Consider the following 15,764-nt stretch of genomic DNA (forward strand, 5'->3'; position numbering starts at 1 on the left):
AGAAACAGAATTTTTCTGTAAAATAAAAAACCTTTGAGTAAAGTTTGACTTCCATTGAACTCATCAATGCAACCCTCTTGGCAGCAGTGCAGAGGTGATTCACTGTTGCCTCCATGGGAATGGCTTTCCCCACATCTCAATCTAGCAGCAGCTGCCAAAAAAGCCAACACAGTTCTAGGCTGCATAAACAGAGGGACAGAATCAAGTGTTAATACCACTTTATAAGGCCTTGGTAAGGCCACACTTGGAATAAGGCATTCAGTTTTGGTCACCACGGTGTAGAAAAGATGTGGAGACTCTGGAAAGATTGCAGAGAAGAGCAACAAAGATGATTAGGGGACTTGAGACTAAAACAAATGAACGGTTGCAGGAACTGGATATGTCTAGTTTAATGAAAAGAAGGACTAGGGGAGACATGATAGCAGTGTTCCAATATCTCAGGGGTTGCCACAAAGAAGAGGGAGTCAAACTATTCTCCAAGGCACCAGAGGGTAGAACAAGAAGCAATGGGTGGAAACTAATCAAGGAGAGAAGCAACTTGGAACTGAGGAGAAATTTCCTGACAATTAATTAGTGGAACAATTTGCCTCCAGAAGTTGTGAATGCCCCAACACTGGAAGTCTTTAAGAAGATGTTGGATAGCCATTTGTCTGAAATGGTATAGGGTTACCTGCCTAGGCAGGGGGTTGGACTAGAAGACCTCCAAGCCCCCTTCCAACTCTGCTATTGTATTGTATTGTATTGCATTGCATTGCATTGCATTGCATTGCATTGTATTGTAGATTTTGAATATTGTATATACAAGGATGTATTGTATTATAGCCAACATCTCTGATATTTGCTGACATTCTCCCATCCCACTTCTCACCTGGCCTGATCCTGCTTGGCTGCCCAGCCCAGCCAAGATCAGCAATGCTTTGGGCCGAACATCAAGACCTGAGACCCTGAATGCAGATGTGCTTTCCTGTTCCAGACTCCTCAAAACCAATGGCCGATTAGCGTAGCACACAGATGTGCATTGGACATGCCTAGAAAAAGTCAAGGTTGGATTGTCTATAGAGATTCTCAGTCATCCAGGTCATGGTTATCCCAAAGGAGCTTTTTCAAGAGGCAACTTGAAAAGTTTCTGGTTTTTCTTTGAAGATGTTTTGCTTCTCATCCGAGAGAGCTGAAGAAGCTTTTGGGTGAGAAGCAAAACATATTCAAAGAAAAAAAAAATAGAAAGCCCAGTTGCCTCTTGAAAAATCACCTTTGGGTTGAATTCCATATGCTTTGGCGCTATGGACTACTTTGACCATTAGCTACCCTCTCAGATTTAATAGTGTATGTCTAAGCAAACAGCATTGTCACACCATTCATTTCTCTTACACCAAGCCAGATCAAGCAGCATTGACTCAACTTTCTCTGAGGTTCAAGGACTTTGAGTTATAGACCCTGTTAAGCCGCCGAACTAAAGGCCCAATCATATCATATGTAGATCTACCCTTCAAACGGTTGCTATGCATGCTTGAATGACATTACAACTACTAGGGGTGGATCGGGGTGGGTTGCTGCCGGTTTTACTACTGGTACACACCCCGAATGCATGTGCGCTGTTCAATGTAAATCGTTTTTCGTGCACGCGCAAAACAATTTGCAGTGAACTGCGCATGGGCATTCACTAAAATCCAAAATGGCGGCGGCCCAGCGGAAACAAGAGAACCAGTTCGGGGGTGTGGCAGGCCTGGGTAATTCCACTATTGGTTTGACTGAACCGGGCTGAACCGGGAGCAACTCACCTCTGGGTTGGATGAAGGCATGCTTGTTTTAACAGCCGAGGTGGCGTAGTGGTTAGAGTGCTGTACTGCAGGCTACTTCAGCTGACTGCTAGTTCTGCAGTTCGGCTGTTCAAGTCTCACCGGCTCAGGGTTGACTCAGCCTTCCATCCTTCCGAGGTAGGTAAAATGAGGACCCGGATTGTTGGGGGCAATATGCTGACTCTGTAAACCGCTTAGAGAGGGCTGAAAGCCCTATGAAGCGGTATATAAGTCTAACTGCTATTGCTATTGCTAACATCCCATCTTTCTAAAAACCTGTTTTCCTGATTGATCCCATGGACAGTTTTATTGCCAAGTGAGAAAATACTGTTTTATCAACAAAACAAAGTCTGACACCGAACCCCACCCCCTTCTCCCCGCCTGAATGTCACAAACTAGTGAAACAACTCTCAGGGACTCTTTCATAATTTTAAGTGCATTCTGAAGAATGATTCGGGCTGATAGGATAATAGTTACCATCGAGATAAACAGTATGTAAAGCTGCTCTGAGAGATTTAATAGCAGCAAATAAAAAGATTCTGAGCTTAGCAGGACTCCTTTCCCACTACCCAAAGAGTTTCTTTTAAAGAAAAAAAAATCCTTTTTTTAAGGAAACAAATTAATAGTTTAAAAGTATCTATTATTGTCTGAGTGCTGTTCAGATAGAAACAGCAAGGAAAGAATTGTTATTGTTAGAAAATCAAAGCAAAATAAGATGGGCGGGATATGGGCAAGTTGTTTATTCCATTTCTGTCGCTATTATATGGATTTGAATAAGGAAAAATGTATGCATATCAGCCAGCGATTTCATCAACCTGCAGAGAACTGATTGTCTGCCCTGGGGAGTTGGCACACATAGAACGACTATTTTAAAGAAAGGAATTTGCAATCATTCGTCTATTAATAAGGGAAACATGTTATCTATGCATGGTTGGGCTAAGGAGCAGTTGTCCCAGGACTAGACTGAAATTTCAGCCAATGGGTAAATCTATCCATGTCTGTGAGGCTCATTTTTTTACTTTTCTAACTGTAAATTAGGCCCATTGCACAAAAGAAGAAGGAATAGCAATAGCAATAGTACTTAGACTTATATACCACTTTACAGCCTGTTCTAAACATTATTTGTATATTGCCCCCAACAATCTGGGTCCTCATTTTACCAACCTCAGAAGGATGGAAGGCTGAGTCAACCAAGGAAGGAAGGAAGGAAGGAAGGAAGGAAGGAGGGAGGGAGGGAGGGAGGGAGGGAAGGAAGGAAAGAAGGAAGGAAGGAAAGAAAGAAGGAAAGAAGGAAAGAAGGAAAGAAGGAAAGAAGGAAAGAAGGAAAGAAGGAAAGAAGGAAAGAAGGAAAGAAGGAAGGAAGGAAGGAAGGAAAAACCACCTGGACTTCCATACATAATTTTCTATTCATTAAACGCCCCCCATCTAATAAATATGTGCATATACCAATTTGTTTCTAATATTTATGATTTTTTCCCAAAGCTTTTTCTCAAGTATGCATTCTGATTGAATGCTTTTGAGTAATGAACCTATCGCATTGAAAAATTTGGAGAAGAGCCATCGTCAATGAAGTACAGTGTTCTCCAAAGGTTTCAGGGTGCCTGAGTTGAGTAAGGAGGAGAAGGCAGAGGAGGAGGAAGAAGATCATTGACCAGGAGGCATCATACTTATCACCGAAGACTTGTAAATCCACCTTAATTACCTCGACTACCTCCAGGTCACTCTGGGATGGGCAGCCTGGGAAAAGAGCCCTGCAATGAAGCTTTGGAATCTGTGCACACTCCCTCCATGCGCACATAATACTGTCGACGTGTGTGTGCTGACCACAGCAAAAGAGGCAAAGCAGAATCTTTTATCAGATGATGCTCAGGGCTTCAAAGGAAGGGCTCAATCCAATCCTAGTTTAAAGGGGAGAAGATAAAAGATGCTTCACAATTACTCATCCACTTGGACAGCATACTGAAGCCACATACAGTCTCTCCAGCTCTGTCAACCATCTGCTTTGATGGGTTATGAAAATGTGAGTTCTCTTTTGTGGCATGTGAAGAGGAGGAGGAGGAGGAGGAGGAGGAGGAGGAGGAGGAGGAGGAGGAGGAGGAGGAGGAGGAGGAGGAGGAGGAGGAGGAGGAGGAGGAGGAGGAAAGCAAAGAATCAGGGGCCTCCTATCAACACAGGTACTAACTGCAGATAAAGGAGAAGTTTAAGACCCAGCCAGGATTGAGACAAAGCAGAACGCCCTTATAAGGTTAACATGCAAAGCTATACATCTGTCCAAGAAGTAGACCGAGGAGGGATAAAACTGTAAACCTAGAGGAACAATAATAATGTTCAAGAGGTTCGGTTTGCAGCAGCTGCTCTTCAGAAGTGGCCTTAGTTTGACATTGCCTTGCAAGGCTGGGAATATGACTCAGAAAGGAAAAGAACTGTGGATGCAAGATTCTGATCATTGGCAGGCCTAGAAAATATGAGCACAGGATAAGGGAGGGGGGCTGGGCTCGTAAGCACCCTACACATTGCAGGCCCGGCCTTTGTACAAATAGGGGAAAATCGGAGAGAACTGCGTGGTCTACAAGCTTGTAGGGTTGGCATGCGTATACGGGCATCTTGGATATGGTAATATTACTGAAGCCAGCAGAGATGGCGAAATTAACCGCTTTGATTAGATAATGGACCAACCAACCTTAAAACAGACTGGAAACCATTTATGGACTTTGTATGTGCTAAGTATAACAACAGATAGTTAACACAAGGATTTGAAGATTAGTGCAATGTTTAGCTCAACCTGGTTACTGCTTTTATCTCTATCTATCTACCTATCTACCTATCTACCTATCTACCTATCTACCTATCTACCTATCTACCTATCTACCTATCTACCTATCTACCTATCTACCTATCTACCTATCTACCTATCTACCTATCTACCTATCTACCTATCTACCTACCTATCTATCTACCTACCTACCTACCTACCTACCTACTTATCTATCTATCTATCTATCTATCTATCTATCTATCTATCTATCTATCTATCTATCTATCTATCTATCTATCTATCTATCTATCTATCTATCTATCTACCTACCTACCTACCTACCTACCTACCTACCTACCTACCTACCTACCTACTTATCTATCTATCTATCTATCTATCTATCTATCTATCTATCTATCTATCTATCTATCTATCTATCATCTATCTATCTATCTATCTATCTATCTATCTATCTATCTATACACACACACACACACACACACAGACACACACACACACAGACACACACACACACGTGAGAATGTGGTTATTAGAATGCAGTATTGCAGGCTAACTCTGCCAGCAGTTCAATCCTGACCGGCTCGAGGTTGACTCAGCCTTCCATGCTTCTGAGGAACAAAATGACAATTGTTGTGGGGCAATATGATGACTCTACAAACTGCTCAGAGTACTATAAAGTACTACCTTGGCAGGGGCCGGCCCCTGACTATCTCCAGGACAGCCCTGTGGACAAGATCTAACCACATCATGGGATGGATGTGGCCCGTAGGCCTTGTCTAAACTAAATTCTCTGGCTTCCTCTAATTTTGGATATATTTTAAATACATTGTTGTATCTCTTGCATCTATTGTGCCTTTAAGAAATAAACAAAGCCATGAGTGTTTTTGATGTGGGATGTAGACCTCCCTTGTCTCTACTGCAAAGATTGGAAATATATATATGAAGTAATATTTTTATCCACTAATAATGTAGCATAGATGATTCTATTTTTTCAATTATACATTTAACCAAAAGCATGTAATTTCTCTACAGCTGACAATACCCAATCTCAACCCAGGATGCTAATCAATGCCAGAGAGGTGATTTTGGAAAATGCTGTCTTAATCCTCCATATTGTGTCTAGTTTGGGGGAAACATGGGAAATTAAACTGGGCCAGGCACTTTATTTCCATGCCAGTATGACTCAGCCCTGGTTTCATGCATTTCTTCTGTTATTTCATTTTGCTGGGCTTGCCATGATACCTTCTACAAACTGCACCTCCACCCCAACAGTGATGTCCTACATGGGCTTCTATTCATTAAATGTATATTCCTCTTTCTCACCAACAATGGTAAGACTGTAATGTGCTAATTCATTAAAGCTGGAAAATAACAAATCATTGATTCATCGCACCCCAAAGGATCAAAACTTAATCCAGCTAGATGTGCGTTTAAATTTTAAAAAATGTATATATCCTTGATGCACCTGGAGAATGCCAGGTTGAAGAAGCCTATTATAGATTAAATTTGAAATTTATTTGATCTTTTCAGATTTAGTAGAATGTTACAGATCATGCAGTGGTGGGATTCATTTTTTTTTACTATCGGTTCTGTGGTCGTGGCTTGGTGGATGTGGCATGGCTTGGTGGGTGTGACATGGCTTGGTGGGTGTGGCTTGGTGGGCGTGGCTTGGTGGGCATGGCAGGGGAAGGTTACTGCAAAATCCCCATTCCCTCCCGATTAGCTGGGACTCAGGAGGCAGAGAATAGATGGGGGCGGAGCCAGTCAGAGGTGGTATTTACCTGTTCTCCGAACTACTCAAAATTTCTGCTACCGGTTCTCCAGAATTGGTCAGAACCTGCTGAATCCCACCTCTGAGATCATGAGTTGAAATCATTCTTAATCTTACTTATAAATCTACCAGTAGTAAATCTGCTGAAAACCCCAGAACACAAATCAGTCATAACCTATTTGACCAACTGATTAGGGCAGGGGTCAGCCAACTGCGGCTCTGGAGCCTCATGTGGCTCTTTCCTCCCTCTGCTGCGGCTCCGTCACCAGCCAGCACCACAATTTTGAGAGGAGCTTCTGGTGGGTGGGGGGAGACGCACAGTGTGCCAGGAGAAGATTCTATGGCAAGGGGAGGGTTTTCCAGTTATCTCCACAATTGATAGAGCTTTCGGTTATGACAGGTAGAGGAAAAAATACGCTGCACTAGGAGGAGACTCTGTGGTGGGGGAACTGAACTTCCGGTCAGCTTCAGAATTGAACAGGGCCCTTCCGGTTAGGACCTTTGTGGCTCCCAGTGTTTTCTTTTCTGTGGGAAACGGGTCCAAATGGCTCTTTGAGTGTTTAAGTTTGCCAACCCCTGGATTAGGGTGACCTTCCTATGCCTGATCTATCTCAGTATAGGTAGTTTTTCACTTACGACCACAACTGAGACTAGAATTTCTCTTGCTAAGCAAGGCAGATGTTAAGTGATTCACACACAATTTCGTGATCTTTTCTCCCCCATGGTTGTTAAGCAAATCACTCCAGTTGTTAAGCAAATCCGGTTTCCCCATTGAATTTGCTCGTCAGAAGCCAGCTGGGAAGGTTGCATTCACATAATCCCAGAAAGCTGCAACCCTCTTAAATATATGCTGGTTCCAAGTTCTCACATTGGGATCACGAGACCATGAGGATGCTGCCACAGCTGTAGTGTAAGGATTGGTTGTAAGTCAGGTTTTTCAATGCCATTGTAACTTTGAGTGGACACTAAATGAATGATTGAAAGTCAAGGACTACCTATATTTAGAAACAATGGTCATATAATGAATCTAGGTTAGGTTTGTTAGATTTATTGGATTTATACGCTGCCCTTCTCCCAAAGGACTCAGGGCGGCGTACAAAGTTAAAAGAAAGATTAAATAGAATATCAAAAAAAACCCAATAGACATTTACAATGAGATTTAGAAATTGGATTAAAATTAACAATTAAAATTAATAATTTATTCAGGCCAGGCTGGCTTGCTGGAAAAGCCAACTTTTTAGGGTGCACCAGAAGCACCGGAGGTCGGGGATTATGCGAAGCCCTGGGGGCAGCTCATTCCAAAGGGAAGGCGCTCCCACAGAGAAGGCTCTCCCCCTGGGGGTCACCAGCCTACACTGCCTGGCCAACAGCACCCTGAGGAGGCCAACTCTGCGGGATCGCACTTGATGGTGGGAGGCTACCGGTGGCAGTAGGCATAAGCATGGCAACACTCCTCCTTTTCAGATGAGAGGGAAGACTAATCAAATACCTAAACATCCATCAACTTTAACCCAACAAATAATAAGGTGATTCAATAAACAAAAGTCTTTCCACCCAGCGCCAAAAACATTGTAAGTTTAAACAAGTCATTCCCTTCAATAGTAAATTGAGGAAGGAGTAAGGAACAGTGATTGAGCAAAGATATTAAAGCCCATCAGTAAAGCAGCATGCGAGGTGTTCCAGAGAACCACACTTAGGATTCATGGTCTTCTCTGACAGCTAGGACAAAACAAATGGTAATATTTTATTAGCATATCAGTGTAAGAAGCCAATAAAAACATTGGTTGTTTCCCTGATGGAACCAATTACCACCATTCACCACACTAACATAATTCCAGGAGATGCAAATGAAGCAGTTCCCTAAAGCTGTAGAGCTGATCTCGGGCTGGGCAAGTAGCTTTCCCCAAGTCTTCTGCATGCTAAGCATCGTGTCCTATCACAATGGAAAGAGGGACAATAAGAAGAAGAACTGAAAGAAAGCACGTGTTGATGGATGAAATAAATAAGGGCTTCATTGGTAGTGCCACGTGGGACCATTAATGAAATCACTGACGTTCACTAATATCAGCTTTAGGAACATAGTGAATTTCCCAATACAGCTAATCAGTGACCATTCAAAGCCACAACAGCAGTGGAAAAAAAAGGCTTACAAACCATTTTTCACACTTATGACTGTTGCAGCATCCCCGTGGTCACGTGATTTACATTTGGATGCTTGACAAATGACTCACATTTATGACGGCTGCAGTGTCCTTGAGTCATCTGACCATCTTTTGCGGCTGTCTGACAAGCGAAGTCAACGGGGAAGCAAGATTCACGTAACACCGTGTTACTAAATTAACAACTGCAGGGACTCACTTAACAAATATGGCAAGAAAAGTCATAAATGGGACAAAAGTCATAAAATGGGACAAAAGCAACATAAAGTCAGGGGAGGGGTTCAATTGTGGTCGTAAGCCGAGGATTGCTATATTAGCAATAGGAAATTATTTATTTATATTTTTACTAATATCAGCTCTAGGAAAATATGAATGTATCTAAACGGCTGCTTAAATATAACTGCAAACCATTTTATTCTTTGTTTTTAAGTTGTATATCAGACATTTAAAATAAAGGAGAAGATATATCATATTTAATAAGGGCAGCAATTAAATTTTCCACAAATCCATTTTTTGAAACAAGGATCTTAGGAAAGAAATATCACACACACACACACACACAAAAACACAAACACAGGGATCTTGATCTGGATGGGTTCACTATATGCATATTCAAATGTAAAAACAAATGAAAGACTAATTTGGTGCTTGTTTTTAACATATTGTGCAATTTGCTCCTTAGAGTCTTAAAACTAATTTAGTTTTAATGAGTGTTCTGCCAATTTTTTTTCCTGCATTATTCCAGCCATTGTCATTCAATCTGATGGAAAATAAATTGCTTTCAATTTTTTTTCCCCCAAAGAAGAAAATTTTGCTGAAATTCTTGCTGCTTAGTTGCCACTTTTGGTGCTTAACTTAATTATGAAATAGGTTAGGAATATGAGCACATGCAGAAATACTCTTCTCTTTCCTCCATTGGCTTCCCACATTTCCTTTCCCATCAAATCCCAAGAAGAGACTTTTTTTCCCCCCACAATTTTTTATTTTCATTTTCATACACTCACATGTATACTGTACATAGCCAACACCATACAGCATTAAACAATAATTGCATCAATTCCTCTTGTCAACAATGCCCCAGAAAATAGAAACCCAATATAACTCTTCCGCTCTCCATACACCTCTTTCTTCCATCACCCTCCAACTTTCTATCTTCCCTCCATCATCCCCCTCTACCCTACTTCCCCTCCCGCTCTACCACTCCTCTCTCCACATCCACTCCCCCCTTCCTTCTCACCTTTCCCTCCCACCCTCTCTCCCATCCCTCTCTGCCCATCTTTCTTCATTCCCACTCCTCCGCTCCTTGGTGTATTTCCGCTACATGTCAATATACTTGGCCTATCCTATTTTTAAAGAAAAATTAAAAAAAAGAACAGTATACATGTGAAGTCACATTACATTGAGATCTAACACATCTTGTCTAACCTAATATATATCCATCCCTCCCCCCACCCGACCCCCCGACCCCCCACATCCTCCCCCCCCCCGACTTCCCAGAACCAGAAGAGACATCTTGATGTATCATACACTATAGGTAAAAGTAAAGGTTCCTCTCGCACATATGTGCTAGTTGTTCCTGACTCTAGGGGATGGTGCTCATCTCTGTTTCAAAGCCAAAGAGCCAGCGCTGACTTCTCCGTGGTCATATGGCCATTCGGCATGACTAAACGCCAAATACACATGGAACACTGTTATCTTCCCACCAAAGGTGGTTCCTATTTTTCTACTTGCATTTTTACATGTTTTCGAACTGCTAGGTTGGCAGAAGCTGGGAAAGTAATGGGAGCTCACTGCGTTATGCGACACTAGGGATTCAAACTGCCGAGCTTTCTGATCGACAAGCTCAGTGTCTTAGCCACTGAACCACCACGTCCCTTTATCATATATTATAAAGGAAGTTATATTAGGAGGAATTTACATCATGGAAAAATAGTTTTAATGTCTTAACCATGAATGTCTGGATGCAAGGAATATATAGTATATAACTGGAACTGTTCTACCTTTACATTGAGCAATCGTCTTCCTAAATTCCAACTTTCCATTAAATCCCAAGAGAAGAGACCTCCTGAAGGAGCTTTCTGCTATAGGTCTTTTTTTAGACTAAGCCACATGGGCAGCTGCTGTAGGAAGGAAGCTAGATCATGCTGGGAAGATCAGTTACAGAAGACTGAAATGCAGTGGCCTCCTTCTATCCAATGCATCAGCTCAAAAACACCCTCCCAACTTTCTCTGAAAAAATGCTCAAGTGCCTTGAGAAAGAGGTAGAAAGACAGAACCTTCCTCTCTTGCAGAGGAAGGAAACTCAGAACCTATTTTTCCAGGAGATTTAGGCCTCCTGCCACCATCTAGGTGGAGTCTGAAGAAATGCTTACTAATAGGGGCTGGTGCACTTTAGCTCCTGCCCCAAGGGTGCTTTTTCAAAAGGCAACTGGACTTTCTCTGTTTTGCTTGAAGACAATTCCCTTCTCATCCAAGAAGCTTCTTCAGTCCTGATGAGAAGTGAAACATCTTCAAGAAAAAAAACAACAAGGAAGTCCAGTTGCCTTTTGGAAAAAAAAGCACCTTTGGGACAAGGGTGGCCTGGATGACTGAGAATCTCCGTAGACTTTATCTCCTGTAATTTTGTGTAAGAAATCCTGCAAGGTGATTGCCGAGAAGACTGATCAAAACAAAACAAAAAATGTTAATGCCATTGTATCTTCATCTGCAAAGCGAGTTGGGCATAAATCCTGTATATAAAGTATAAACATGGAGGGGGGGGGAAATGGTCACACTCAATATTAATGGACTTAATTCAGCAATTAAAAGAAAGAAAATATTTCACAAATTAGAAAAGTTAAAACTTGGAAAGAGCCGAGGAGGCGCAGTGATTGGGGTGCAGTACTGCAGCCCACTTCAGCTGACTGTTACCTGCAGTTCAGCGGTTCTAATCTCACCGGCTCAAGGTTGACTCAGCCTTCCATCCTTCCGAGGTGGGTGAAATGAGGACCCAGACTGTGTGGGCGATATGCTGACTCCGTAAACGGCTTAGAGCGGGCTGAAAGCCCTATGAAGCGGTATATAAGTCTAACTGCTATTGCTATTGCTAAAACTTGACATAATCTGCCTACAAGAAGTACATATTCAAAAGAGACATGAACACCAACTAACACAACCAAAGCTTGGGAAAATGTTTACTACACTGGCGAATTGTAAGAAAAGAGGAGTGATCTTCTATATTAAAGATAATATTCCAGCGAAACTAATTCATGCAGATGAAGAGGGAAGAATTTTGATGGTGGAAATCATGGATATTTAAAAAAAAAATACTTCTAATTGGAATCTATGCTCCTAATGAAAAGCAAGATGTATTTTACAAAAAAAAAAACTGCACAAAAAAAAATCTCGGATTTGGACTATGTTGATATTTGTATGATGGGAGATTTTAATGGCATTGTAAACCAGAACATTAGACTACAAAACACACAAGACAACAAAGCTAAATAGAAAATTGCTCCCGAAATCCTTCTTCAGAATGATAGACGAAATAAACTTAAAAGATACATGGAGAGAAAGAAATACTAAAAAAGAACAAAGCGACTTGGGCAGAGACATAGGCTGTTCCTATAAGGAAAGCTACATCCAAACAGGAGAAATTATCTCATTTTTGAGCAACAAACTGCTGCTTCCTCAGCTTTTCTTGCATTCTAACTAGGGTAGGCAGTTGAGGGCACAAAAAAACAACAACGATGAGCATACAAGCACATGCAAAAACAAAACCTTCCTTGCCACTAGAAGTTGCTCCCTACAATTTGAAAGAAAAGAAAAGAAAGAAAAGAAGCTGTTTAAATGTCTCCTTTCCAAGTCAGCCCCACAGAGTCTGAGCTGCGAATACATTAGCCTTTAATGAAGTGAAACTCTCATCTTGCTGGAGACACCTCATTTAGCGCAATTGTTTCAGAGCCATTACAGAAAGACAATTACAAGGAAGCGGCGAGAGTAATTGGAAATGCTGGCAGGAGTTGGGCGAAATGATAATAAATAAAAATATTCACCCTAATAAGCTTCCAGGAGGGGGTGGGCTGAAGAAAATCAACATAATTAGAACTGAACCTTGGCAAGGAAAAACAGACAGCAGGGTGGCAAGTGCTAGGCGGGTATGGGAAGAGGAGGGGGACAGGGGACCAAAGTGAAATGAACTCAATTATTTACTGGATCTTCAGATCTCAGCACAGGAGTGACCCGTAGAGAAATGGACGAGGGAGATGCTCTCTGTGCAGGCAGGATCCGGGATGCCAAAAAAATGATTACAAAAAGTTGGTCTTAAAAAGCCAGGCCAGAAAATCATTTTTGCCGATGCTTGGGCTTGCAACTCACAGAGAACTTCTCCACCGGTGGGTTGTCTTCTGAAACTGAGGGATCCTCAGGAAATCCTTGCACAGATCTCCAGGTTCTTCTGATTTCCTCTAAAAGGAGCTGAGCAAAGTCACAAACTCTTCCATAAAACCCAGATGGGGACGAAGATGATTTGCAAGAGAAGGCATGACATGAGATAGATAGTGAATGGTTAGGCCCAGCAAATGTGGTTCGTTTCATAGCAATAGCAATAGCATTTAGACTTATATACCGCTTCATAGGGCTTTTAGCCCTCTCTAAGCGGTTTACAGAGTCAGCATATCGCCCCCAACAATCTGGGTCCTCATTTTACCCACCTCGGAAGGATGGAAGGCTGAGTCAACCTTGAGCCGGTAAGATTTGAACTGCCGAACTGCAGCTAGCAGTCAGCTGAAGTAGCCTGCAGTACTGCACTCTAACCACTGCGCCACCTCGGCTTCATTCTAGCTGAATCCCCCTCTGTGTGAACCAGCTATTCAAGATGAGTGCAAAGCAGGAAGTCTGAATGGATCACTCTAGCCTGGTTCAAACTGTATGCTCGCCTGGCTTAGTTTGTTTCTTATTTATCTGCTTTCGGTCATGCATTTTGTGTGAATCCAACTATTGCAGTTTGCAAACTGTGCTTAGGGCATTGTGTTAAGGATTCAGTTTTTCTACCTGAGTCTCAGGCTTTTTGACAATTCTTTCTAAATTTCTCTTGATGGTGCGTTTGAGCTTTGTTTATTGATGGAGAAAGGGTAGTTGGTTTCTGTATCTATCTATTCTCAGCAGCTTTCCAACTAACTAGACCTTCCAACTGAAGATGACATATGGGAGGCTATATCCCATGAGCTGTGCCTTATGGGTTTTCTTGAAGGATGGGGAGTTACAGACTGTTGTAAGGAGACTGTATGATAAAAGACAGAACATTCTCATAAAGCTGCTCACCGTTGAAACTAAACAGTTGCAAGGATGAGAATTTCATTCAAACTCTTTCTTCCTCTGAAAAACATTTTACAAGTTTTTCCCCCTTAGAGTAAGTGACAGGAGATATTAAAAAGTACATATTTTAAGTACAAATATGAGATATGAGTTCGCCTTAAGGTAGACTTAAAGCAAAGTTTGAAAGTTTTCCTGGTTGAGTAAGGAGAGAGAGGGAAAAAAAACAAGCATTGCAATATCATGATGCCTGCTCATAAATTTGGGTGATTTATGAAACTGTCTGTATGTATGTAAAGATGTGTTTTGGTATATGGTTTTGTATCAAGTGTCCAGATCCCATCTAATTTTTGCTTTACGTTATGTTTTCATTGCTTAATATATTGTGAGCCACCCAAAATCAGTTTGGAGTTGAGTGATAAATAAGTTTAAATAAATACATATAGTCATAAGAGGTAGAGTTTGCAACACTGAGATTCTAAACATTATGCCTCATTTCATATGGAAGTTGGAAGAAAAAGAAAGCATGGCAAAGTTGTGACAATGATTCTCCTCTACTGGACATATTCAAGCAAAAATCAAGATTGACAGGAATCTATGGAGGAGGAGGAGGAGGAGGAGGAAAAACTTATCTTCTTAAATCAGGAAAAATTGAATCTCTGTCTCTCTGTCTCTCTCTGTCTCTGTCTCTCTCTCTCTCTCCTACTTACTTTCCCACTATCGCTTAATTACATTCCCTCTAGCCTCAGGAAAACTTACCTTCATAATGGCAGCCACATTATATTTTATTTTATGCTTGCCAGAAAGACATCTGATCTACAGAAGGAACTTTAAGCATTATTCTGGAATATCTATATGAAAGAAAAACATGAGGAAGAAAATATTACCTATGGGGGAAAATAATTTCTTTGGGCTGGATGGAAAATGATGTCAGTTTGCAAGAAAGGAAAAAAAAAAACAAGAAACTGTGATACAGGCTAGTTTGTCAGAAAAAAAAATCTGGCAATAAAATTTATCATTATAAGGGATAAGCCATTATTTATTTACTGTAACTTGTAAGGCAAGAATTATGGGATGAGATGCAATCCTTTTTATTTAATGTGAAAACATTTCTTTATTAAGAGGAAAATGTTGACACTGTACATCATCTCTCATGCAAATGCCTTTTCAAGGCTTGTGTTTAGATCTACACTTAGCAATAGCACTTAAGATGCCCTTATTTTGGCCTCTTCCCCCCCCCCCTCCAATCCTTTAATATTCCTTTTTCCAAGCTGAGTTGGAATCAAGCATTCCTGCAGTACACAGATACAGGACAAATGCTTGTGTTTCTGCTCTTAGGTTTACAGCAGGGGTGGACTCCTGCCAGTTCTAACCTCTTCTATAGAAGAGGTTCCACAAATCTACCGTGCCTTTTAGAACTGGTTCCAGCTCCCTCCCCCCGCCAGTCTGCACATCATCAAGATTCAGAGTGAGAAGAGGAATTCTGGGAGTTGAAGTCCACAAGTCTTAAAGCTGTCAAGTTTGAACACTCCTGGTGTTTTTTTCTTAAGGATTAGGGTGCAAGGGTCTTGTAACTTGACTGCTTTAAGACTTGCGTGCTTCAAATGCCAGAGTTCCTGAGCCAACATTTTGGTTGCTAAGCAAGAGCATTGTTAAGTGAGTTTTACCACATTTTACAAGTTGGCCATGCCCACCCAATCACATGGCCGGCAAGCCACTCCCACCTGGTCACATGGCCAGCAAGCTACTCCCACCCGGTCACATGGCCAGCAAGCCACTCCCACAAAGCAGGCCACACCTACAGAAGAGGTTCTAAAAAATTTTGAAACCCACCACTGGTTTACAGACATAATTTAAAATCTAGTCCTAGGAATCCTGCACTCCTCCCATCAAAAATACAGATATACGTAAATCTTAAGCTTCTGTCTTCACCGGAAATGTTTGTTTGGCTTTTCCTGAGCAATAGTAGC

General features: G+C 41.6%; 1 protein-coding gene across 4 annotated transcripts in view; it reads right to left on the bottom strand.

The window, feature by feature from the left end:
- The window catches only part of PKNOX2 (PBX/knotted 1 homeobox 2), a 334,489-nt gene that overhangs the window by 217,731 nt on the left and 100,994 nt on the right, over positions 1 to 15,764 (bottom strand). The window contains exon 1 of one of the 4 annotated variants that reach the window (XM_087706304.1): positions 14,554 to 14,609. The exons of the other annotated variants lie outside the window; for them this stretch is intronic. The gene's annotated coding sequence lies outside the window, so the exon portion shown is untranslated. Of the gene's footprint in view, positions 1 to 14,553; positions 14,610 to 15,764 lie in introns of those variants that run through there. 4 annotated transcript variants of the gene reach the window in all.

Source organism: Thamnophis sirtalis, unplaced genomic scaffold, assembly GCF_051295495.1.
Source record: "Thamnophis sirtalis isolate CommonGarterSnake01/CBP01778 unplaced genomic scaffold, rThaSir2_p1.2 scaffold_2, whole genome shotgun sequence".
Classification (NCBI taxonomy): domain Eukaryota; kingdom Metazoa; phylum Chordata; class Lepidosauria; order Squamata; family Natricidae; genus Thamnophis; species Thamnophis sirtalis.